At 37.9% G+C, this 9,511-nt stretch overlaps 1 non-coding gene across 1 annotated transcript; it reads left to right on the top strand.

Annotated features, from left to right (window-relative positions):
• Positions 1 to 3,183: 3,183 nt before the first annotated feature.
• On the top strand, positions 3,184 to 3,290 carry LOC111818187. Its single transcript, XR_002822242.1, has one exon. It is a non-coding gene; the product is annotated as a U6 spliceosomal RNA (small nuclear RNA).
• The last annotated feature ends 6,221 nt before the right edge of the window (positions 3,291 to 9,511 follow it).

The raw sequence follows: 9,511 nt of genomic DNA, 5'->3' as shown, positions 1-9,511 counted from the left end.
AGTCCACATCTTGTACAGCAATTAACCACTAAGAAGAATATATGCAGTGTATTATTTGTTGAAACTGTAAAAAAATTAAGATCTTCCTGTTAATGCAAAAACCCATTCATAAAATTGCAAAATAAAAAAAATCATTCTTAGATTGGTTTCCTTTATGTTACTTAGGAGGTGTTAGATCCATTTTCACGTTCTCTTGTTTTTATGTCTTTTTCAATGGTCATCAACAACAGCCTTGTCTGACACTCCTCACATTGATCACTTCTGTTGCCCATACTTTTTAAAGAATTTTTAATCTTCTGAATCTCTCTTTGGAGCCATTTACAGACTCTAAATTTTTTCTAGATAATTTTTCATGTTTGCATGAATTTATTTAGCTCTGCTAGATTTTTATTAGTGTCTTCTGTAGAGTCACTGATGGTTTATTTATCCCATTTTCTGTTTGTATCTTCTGTGAACTTGCCAATTGCCGTATTGATCTGCTTTGTCATCTCTTCTGATATTATTTTGAATAATTTGAATGTGTGGCTTTTTGTCCTCAATGGCCAATGATTCAGCGCTGGGGGAGTAGAGAATTTATTGTATCATCTTCCCAGGTGTGTGTGTGTGTGTGTGTGTGTGTGTGTGTATGTGTTGAGGCTTATGGGTTTATTACAGTAGAAAGCTTTTCTGGTCTGGAGACCTCTTCAGTTGATACCTACTTTTCAGTGCTGTCCTTTAGGCATAGCTGACATTTGGCCTTTGCCCCTGTCTCAGGATCCAACCACCCCCATTTACCTGGAATGAGGAGTTGCAGTGTATTTGGTTTATTATGCAGTTCTTCAGGAATAAAATGAAGCATTGTTAATGACTCCAAAAATCCAGATATTACCATCCCAAGAAAACCAATTAATAACAATAACTTTGTCCCCTGGGCTATAGTAATAAAATGAACATTTAGCTTAGTGCCAAAGATGGACTGAACATTGATAAATCCTAAGGGTCAGTAACATACTACCCTTAATCACAAAAATAAATCTGTAAATGTATTGTGAACATTAAGACAAATCAAATTTTGACCCACTGTAAATATCTATTAAATGGAATGTTATTCCTCTATTTACAGCATTTAACAGTAATAGCAAAGTTAGCCAGCTCTGTCAAAAGTCATAAATTTTAGCAGGTGTAGGGTGGGCAAATGGAGAGTGATAAAAGTAAAATTTAAAATATAAATCAGTGTGATATAGCAAGAATGAAAACAAAGACGGGGAGGGGTCCTGTTGAGGAGTAAAGGGAAATCAACAATGGCAGAAAGCTGTCACAGCAAAGGTTGCACAAGAAAAGGAAGAGAAAAAGAAAACACAGATCTCCAAACCCAGAGAGCAAAATAAGAAATTAAAGAAAGATAAGATGGAACCAAAAGAGATGTTATCAGGGATAAGAGAAAAGGAGAAAAAAAGAAACTAAAAATGTCAAAACAGAGAGACAAAAAAACTCTAACTCTCCAAAAACCTAAAGGAAAGAAAGAGAAGAAAAAAATTTTTTTAGGAGATTGAGTTAAAGAAAAACTTCCTTTTATTTATTTTTTGGTACCAGGGATCAAATTCAGGACCTTGGGCTTGCCAGTCAGGGGCTTGTGTGGCTGAGCTATATCCCCTGGACAACTTCTTGTTTTTGAGCAAGCCTTTGTTTCTAGGATCTGCAGTCCTAGAGTCCAGCCAGCCATGGTGCTTTCCCTAGCTTTAGGGCCTGTGGGTCTTTAAGGCACCAGAGGCCCCTCTGTCTGTTCACCCCAGACTGTGGTTACCATCCAAGCCAAAATGTATCCTTTCTCACTAGTAGATGAGGAATCCAATTAGCCCTCTCATCTCTGTTGAGTGTAAGCAGCAGGTTGGGGATTCAGATGGACTGGCGGACTTAAATTCAACACACACACACACACACACACACACACACACACACACACACACTGTGGTTGCTCCCTTTGGAGGGTAAAGCCTGTGTCTCCCCCAGCCTGAGCTTACACTTCTCAGGAGAATCTATGTTTGGCTCACTCCCTGTCAGTGCTGCTCTCCTGGAGTCATCCCTCCCTCAGTCACTTTGGGAGGATAGCCCTAGAGTCCCTAAAGTTCCCGGCTGCGTCTACTTTCCCCTTGGCTCTCCTGGGTTTCCAGGCTTACTTCCCCTCCTTGGGTGTTATCCTCAGCCATAATCAGGTCAGCTTATTAGTCTGTGTCTCTGCTGCCCCACACCAAGGCAAAGGAAAATGTGCAGCTAGCTTGGAGCTGATGCGGGATTGTGCTGCATGGCCGGTGCAAGCTACTTGCTTGTGTTGAGCATGCTCATGGCCGGTGTAGGACTGCTTGGTGCAGTGTTGCCTATTGGTTCTCATCTTCATATCTCCATTCTTTATTTAAATATACTCATTATAACTATTATCTTTCTCTGAACTTTAATGGGTATAATTTAATGTTCTACCATATTTCATGAAATGCCTAACATTGTTTTTATTTTTTAGAATCACTAGTTTGTAGGTTAATTTAAAAAGCAGTTCAAAACTTAGAATTATTAAAATGATGCATTTATGCCTTAAGCTTAATATTTTAATTCAAGAATAAGTGTAAATGTGCTACATTGTACTACAGTCACAATTTTTATTTGAATATAGCCTTTGTGATTGAGACCTAAATCTTCTCTAGCATAAAAGGTATCTGTTAAACATTGCTTATAAGAATTTATTTTTTATGTGGGCCTAGTTTGAAATTACCTGAGACTTTTGTAATTTTTAAAGCTACCTTTTAATGGAAGACCTTTACTGGGGTAATTCTAAAGAATTTACCATAGTTGTCTCAGAAATAATAGCTCTTTTAGCATATACATATTATTGATTATTTTAGCATATATGATATTAATAAAAAATAATCTGATTGATATGTTTTCAGAAGTATAGAACTTTGTAAATATACCCTTATCAATTGGAGAAAAGAATAGGTGAGCCCATTCTAGATCAGCCTACAGTCTCTAAGCTTTCATAAATCAATGTTCAATATTTTCTTTTACACAGGGAAAATTAAGCAGTTATTATTTCCAGAAGTTAATTAAGTACTTTTCAATTAATATGCTTTTTCTACATGTGTATGTTTATTACTTCATGGAAGTTCATAGCATTATGCTTTAGCTTACTTTTGTAAAAAAATTAGATAGTCAGTGCTCGCTTCAGCAGCACATATACTAAACTTGGAATGACACAGAGTAGATTAGCATGGCCCCTGCGCAATGATGACATGCAAATTTGGGAGCACACAACAGCAGGTAAATAACATGTCAATCATAAGTCAATACATCTCAATTATAACCATCAATGTAAGTGAACTCAATTCACCAGTTAAGAGAAATAGACTGGCACAGTGGATTAGGAAACAAAATTCAACAATATGCTGTATACAAGAAACACACTTAACTAAAAAAGACATTCATAGGATTTAAGTCAAAGGGTGGAAAACAATACTACATGCCCCAGAAGCTCAGAAAAAAGCAGGAGTAGCAATCCTGTTTTCAGACAGTCTCAACTTCAAACCAAGAATGATCAAACAAAATAAAGAAAGTCATTATAATCTGGTTAGTGTAAAAATTCAAGAGGAAGAGGTAACACTCATAAATATCTATGCACCAAACATGGGAGCACCCAACTATATAAGACAAATTTTAATGGACATAACAAATCTAATATTCAAGACCACAATCTTAACAGGAGACCTTACCACCCCCTTATCTCAAAAAGATAGGTCAACCAGACCAAAAAAATTAGCAAAGAAGTAGCAGAACTGAACCAGAACTTGGAAGAAATTGATTTGGTGGACAGATGCAGAGTGTTCCACCCAATGACAGCTGAATACATATTCTTTTCAGCTGCACATAGATCATTTTCTAAAATAGATCGCACATTAGTCCATAGGTCATGCTTAAGTATATGCAAGAAAACAGAAATGATCCCACGCATATTATCTGACCATAGTGCAATGAAACTGGAAATAAGTGACAAAAGAAACTAGAAAAACCTCCCAAATACATAGAAATTAAACAACACTCTACTCAGCAATCAATGGGTCACAGATGAAATTAAACAAGAAATTCAACAATATCTACAATTCAATGAAAATTCAACCACAACTTATCGGAATTTATGGGATGAGAAGAAAGCAGTTCTCAGAGGGAAATTCATAGCTATGAACTTACACATTAGGAAAACAAAACGGAAACAAATAAATACCCTAATGCTGCATCTTCAACAACTAGAAAAGGAAGAGCAAACCAAACCCAGAGTCCAAAGACTGGAAGATATCATAAAGATTAGAGCAGAAATTAATTCAATTGAAACGAAGAAAACAGTTAAAAGAATTAACAAAGCAAAAAGCTGATTCATTAATTTGAAAGACTAAATAAAATTGATAAGCTCCTAGCAAACCTCATCAAAAAGAGGAAAAAGAAAATTCAAATACAAGCAATAAGGAATGAAAAGGGTGTATTCACCACAGACCCAGTGGAAATTCAGAAGATTATCAATAGCTACTTTGAGAATCTTTACTTTCACAAATAGAATACACAGATGAAATGAACAGATTCCTAGAAAGGTGCAAAATACAAAAACTGATTCAAGAAGATATAACAACTCTCAATAACCCAGTAACAGCCAATGAAATATGAAATGTAATAAAAAAACCTGCTGTCAAAGAAAAGTCCAGGTCCTGATGGATTCATGGCTGAATTCTACAAGAAATTTATAGAAGAGGTAACACGTACACTCCTCAAACTCTTCAATGAAATTTAAAAGGATGCAATCCTCCCAAAATCATTCTTCAGGGCAAGTATTATACTGATTCCAAAACCAGGGAAAGACAAAACTGAAAAAGAGAACTACAGGCCAATCTCCCTCATGAACATAGATGCAAAAACCTCAATAAAACCCTAACAAATACAATACAGCAAATCATCAAGAAGATCATACACCATGACCAGGTAGGATTCATCCCAGGGATGTAAAGATGGTTCAATATTCAAAAATCTATAAATGTCATACACTATATTAATAGAGTGAAATGTAAAAACCACATTATTACCTCAATTGGTGCAGAAAAGACTTTTGACAAAGTCCAACACTCATTCATGTTCAAAGTCCTACAGAAAATTGGAATAGAAGGCCTTACTTCAATTTGATAAAAGCCATCTATGACAACCCAATGACTAATATAATTCTAAATGGGGAAAAACTGAAATGTTTTATTCTCAGATCTCATAAAAGACAAGGATGTCCTCTATCACCCCTACTGTTCAATATAGTTCTGGAATCATTACCTAGAGCCATTAGAAAAGAGGGAGAAATAAAAGAATAAGAATCTGTAAAGAAGACGTTAAAGTATCATTATTTGTGGATGACATGATACTTTACTTGGAAGACACAAAAAACTCCACCAAGAAGCTACTAGAATTGATATACAAATTCAGTAGCATAGCAGGAAAAAAAGTCAATACTTAAAAGTCAATAGCATTCCTCTACACAGATAACAAATAAACTGAAAGTGAAATTAGAGAAACAAAATATTTTACAATAGCACCACAGAAAATGGTGGTGTAGCCAAAACATGCTTACTGGAAGAAAGATACCCTCTTTTACAAATGATGCTGGAAAAACTGGACTCTACATGCCAAAAACTAAAACTTCACCCAGGTCTATCACCATACAGTGAGCTAGAGTCAAAATGGATTAAAGATCTAAACATTAAAACAGAAACCAAAATCTCCTGGAAATGAAAGTAGGTGGAATTCTTGAAGACATAAGAGTAGGCAAAGAGCTCATGAACAAAAATCAAATCTCAAGAGTGACACTTAAAAGAATTAACAACTTGGACCACCTCTTATTGAGAATTTTTTGCATGTCACCAACAAAGTGAAAAGACAACCTACAAATTTTGAAAAAAAATCTTAACTAGTAAACACTCAGACAAAGGTCGGCTCTCTAGAATTTATAAAGAACTAAAATACATTAGAGCCCTTATATTTAAAGAACCAATCCAGAAATGGGCATTTGAGATGAACACACACTTCTCAGAGGATTAAATTAAAGAAGCAAATAAATATATCAAAAAATGCTCCACATCACTAGCCATCTGTGAAATGCAAATTAAAACAATACTGAGATACCATCTCACCTCAGAAAGAATGGCTATCATTAAACAAATCAACCAACAACAAATGTTGGAGAGGCTGTGGGGAAATGGGAACCCTTCTCCACTGCTGGTGGGAGTGCACTGGTGCAACCATTATGGAAATCATTGTGGAGACTTCTTAAGAAACCAGGAGTAGAAATCTCATTCAAGCCAGCTATCCCCCTACTGGGAATTTTCCCGGAGGAACTGAAAAGGTCATATCATCATGACATATGTGTACCTATGTTTATAGCAGCACAATTTGTGATAGCCAAATCATGAAAACAACCAAGATGCCCATTGCATGAGGAATGGTGGAAAAAGATATGGTATTTTTATACAATGGAGTATTACTCAGCCAAAAAGAATGATAAGCTTGAAGAATGTATATTTAAGTGGATGCCACTTGAAGATATACTCATACGTGAAATAAACCAGACCCACATGTGTAAATATCGTATAGTGTCCCTAGTATAAGAACTCAAAAGAAAAAATACAAATAGAAAGATATAACACAACTGAAAGGCAAGTGAGAACTTGAGGATTGGTCAATGAGGAGAGGGTAAGGAGAAAATCTGGGAAACAGGACAGGGACAAAGCCACACATTTGTATGCACAAGATGGGCAAGACAATGATCCTGAGAAACATCAGCAGGCTTTTGAAACTAGCATTTAATTGGTAGGATTCTCACCCTGACTAACTATACATGCTGATACCTGTGAACCAAGCAACTTCACTGAAGATAGCAATGTGTAATAGAAAGGTCACGCTTGGCATGCCTGTCATTCTGGTCTTCTAAATACATACTTCTTGTCATGACATACCAATTATTACCAAAAAAAATTAGATAATCCGTGTGGCCATTATTTTAATTTTTGCAGTGATTATCTAACTTTCCTCTTAATGTAAATTATATCAGTGGGATTATTAATATTAAGCCATCCTTGCACTTTTGATATATGATTTTAATTTTACTACTATAATATATTCATGAACATTATTTTAATGTACATTGAAACCTGCTTGCTATCATTTTATTTAGGGTTCTTGCATAAAAATGCATATGTAAAATTAATGTTGGAAGAGATTTGACAAGGCTAAATAGAAGATAAACTCAGAGAAGATCAACCCTAAAACACAGGTAACTGGAAAAGGAGGAGGGACACATACTGTCTTACAAATCATCAATTTGCAAGGAGACTTGTAGGTCAAAAAAAACACATGCTCAAGAGTTAAAAACAAGGGAAGGAAGGCTGGATTCTCCCCCCTTGACCATCATGGGGACAGCCATTCTGAGAATTCTCAAATAGCTAGAGGTTCCGAGGAAATGTGGCAGAGTCTAGCCTCACAGGATAGACTTTGGGATACTTGGGACAATTTGTCTTACTGACTCATTTTCCAAACACAGAGAAGACTGCAGCCTGGCAGCATTTTCACCAGCACAGGCACACACAAGCAGTCAGTGATCCAGTAGTAGGGGGGATCCCTGCTCACCTGCCCAAGATTAGATTCTGAGAAGATAAACTGTCTGTGTCATAAGTCATCAGTATTGGATCCTGGGCACACCAAAGTCATCACTGAGAGCATGTAGGTTTTCCCACACCAATTGGGAGGTTCATCTGGCACAAAGAGCAAACACTGGTTCAGTTTGAGTCCTGTAGTGGATTTCTAACTGTTGGTCAACTTGTTACATCCATCTGAATTGAACTATCATGATGCTGGGCGTGAGAGACCCACCTGCGGATTGTTGTCAGCATCATAAGAGGCAGAACAGTAGAAGCTTCTGTAACACTCTTAGGGATGCTGTTTAGAGAAGCTGTTGGAACCATTGGAAATGGTTGGTTCACCTGTTCTCTTGGGTGATCTTGTCATGATGGCTTTCCTGATGAACTTGTTTGTTCTTGCTGGAGGAGGAGCTTAGAACCTCATTGTTGCTGAGAATAACTATAGTTCATTTTGGAGGAGCTCTGGTCCTCATGTTGAGCATCTCTTCATGGGTCTGGAGGGAAAGATGGTACACTGCTCAGCCTCATGCAGAAGCTTGTCATATTGGCTTTCCTGATGGTAACTCAGCTTTCTTCATTGCTGGATGAGGTTGGGACCTCACTTTTGCTGAGGATAGCTGTAGTACTTTTTTGGGAGCTCTGGGGCTTACCTTGAGCCTTGCTTCCTGGCTCCAGTTCAGATCCCTCAGTCTAGTTGCATAGATCCTTCATCCCACTGGCATGGACTTCCTAGCTTCCACCACTGATTTTTGGGCCTATCCAACACAGATCTGTGAAGCAAGCCTACATTAGACTCTGTTGTGGGCTGTAGGCCTTCAGTTGAACTTCTGGGAGGCATTGTTATGAGCTCATGGTTTTCATCTGGACTCATGCAAGATATTAGGATACAGACCCTCAGCTGGATTCTTTAGTCTTCAGAGTGTGAACAGATTTCCTGCGCTCTTGTATATGATTCTTTGGGTGATTCCTTATAAAATATCATAAAATGTATCCTTTATTATATTGTTTCCCCTTGAAAAACTTCAAGCCATGACAAGTCTATACCTGGCATTCAGGCTTACTTGAGCTTACATCCAGCTCTCACTCCTCTGCTCCAAATCTAGACCTGTCACAAGCTTGGTCTGACATCTACGTAGACAGAGAGTCTGGCTTTACATGGTTGCTCCAATCCCAGATGAGCCTCCACCTGGTATAACTGGCTATGGCAGCATCCATTTAGAACCAGGTGCACTGCCTCACTCTGGCTGCATCAGAGTCTCCATCCTGCATTCTACCGGAGTCCTGAGCATAGTCCCTGCATGACACAAGAGGGAAATCCTAAGCCTAGTTAAACAGCAAGGGTAAAGGGTCTGCTGGCTTTGCCCAGTACTCTGGACTATTGTGAGATACTACCCAGTGCCCTATGCCCTCACTGGTCCTGCCAGAATCTCTCCATATTAGCCTTGAGCAGATTTGATCATATTAGCCTGAGCATCCCAAGGCAACACTGGCTTCCAACCTGGTGTCAGCACCAGCATATACATTGTGGAAGCCAGGCTGGTTCCCAACCAGCTGAAATCCATGGCAGGAATCAAGGCTCCATACCTTCCCTGATCTGATACCACAGCTTGAACAGCTGCCAATAAGGTCAACAACAACAGAAGTCCATGTAATTTGAATTGAGTAAACTTCATATGAACTCACAGACCATAAAGAGGGGCAAAGAGGAATGTGACTTGTGAGATTAAGACTACTGGCCCTGGAAGAAAACATTCTTCTGGAAATACATAGGAATCTCTCTCTCTCTCTCTCTCTCTCTCTCTCTCTCTCTCTCTCTCTCTCTCTCT

The sequence above is a fragment of the Octodon degus genome, unplaced genomic scaffold (assembly GCF_000260255.1).
Source record: "Octodon degus isolate 3935 unplaced genomic scaffold, OctDeg1.0 scaffold00082, whole genome shotgun sequence".
NCBI classification, from domain to species: Eukaryota; Metazoa; Chordata; class Mammalia; order Rodentia; family Octodontidae; genus Octodon; species Octodon degus.
This window is presented reverse-complemented; position numbering and strand designations above follow the sequence as displayed.